This window comes from Acyrthosiphon pisum, unplaced genomic scaffold, assembly GCF_005508785.2.
Source record: "Acyrthosiphon pisum isolate AL4f unplaced genomic scaffold, pea_aphid_22Mar2018_4r6ur Scaffold_19419;HRSCAF=20104, whole genome shotgun sequence".
NCBI lineage: Eukaryota > Metazoa > Arthropoda > Insecta > Hemiptera > Aphididae > Acyrthosiphon > Acyrthosiphon pisum.
This window is the reverse complement of record NW_021768670.1, coordinates 1-937: the sequence shown is the minus strand read 5'-3', so window position 1 is coordinate 937 and position 937 is coordinate 1. Positions and strand designations below refer to the sequence as shown.

At 64.1% G+C, this 937-nt stretch overlaps 1 non-coding gene across 1 annotated transcript; it reads right to left on the bottom strand.

The window, feature by feature from the left end:
* Positions 1–349: 349 nt before the first annotated feature.
* Positions 350–507, bottom strand: LOC115034652. Its single transcript, XR_003839982.1, has one exon. It is a non-coding gene; the product is annotated as a 5.8S ribosomal RNA (ribosomal RNA).
* Between the last annotated feature and the right edge of the window lie 430 nt (positions 508–937).

Below are 937 nucleotides of genomic sequence, written 5' to 3'. Positions count from 1 at the left end.
GTCGGAACGTATCGGTTGTTTGTTTCCTTAAATTTACACGGCCAGCCTGCGATCCACGCTCCGTCCCGTACGGTGACCGCCCGCGTCTGCTTCTCGGAAGCCGGAGAGGTCTCGTGGACTCTCAGCCGGCCCCGGCCGCGCTCTCGCGCGGCGGGTGGACGGGGACGTGCCGTTTGACGACGCGAGAACCCGTGACTGTTTGCCGTCACAACTTGGGCGGACGACCGGAGGCGGCCACGCGAGCGGCTCTCCCCGGTCAAACCGCCAATCTCGCACCACCGGATCGGCCGGCGGGCATGCCGTCGGACGCCTGCCGGCGGCGCATCGGTCTGGCTGAGTATCCGGTATACGACCCTCAGACAGGCGTGGCCCGGGACCCGCGGGTCACCGAGGCCGCAATGTGCGTTCGACTGGTCGATGTTCGTATAACCTGCGGATTACACTTCGACGCGCAGATAGCTGCGGTCTTCATCGATCCACGAGCCAAGTGATCCGCCGCTCGGTGTCGGTTGTTTTTTTTGTTTTGTTCGACGAAACTTCTACGGCCATGCGCCGTGCGCGGACGCACGACTGGGCACGTACGGTCTTTCGACGTGTTAACCATCTTTCGGTCGACGCTCGGTCGGGGGTCGTGGCGCGCGGGCGGTCGTCGAGCTAGTCGGCGAGCGCACGCGGCCACGGGGTCGGATGAGGCGCGCGCAAGACCGGCGAGTGCTGCCGGTACCGCGGGCCCGTCTCTAATGATCCTTCCGCAGGTTCACCTACGGAAACCTTGTTACGACTTTTACTTCCTCTAAACGGCCGATTTCGGTCATCTTCGCGATCGCGCGACGACCCAGCCCCCGAGGGGGCCGAATAACGCGCGTCCACTCCGAAGACCTCAATGCGACCGTTCAATCGGTAGTAGCGACGGGCGGTGTGTACAAAGGGCAGGGAC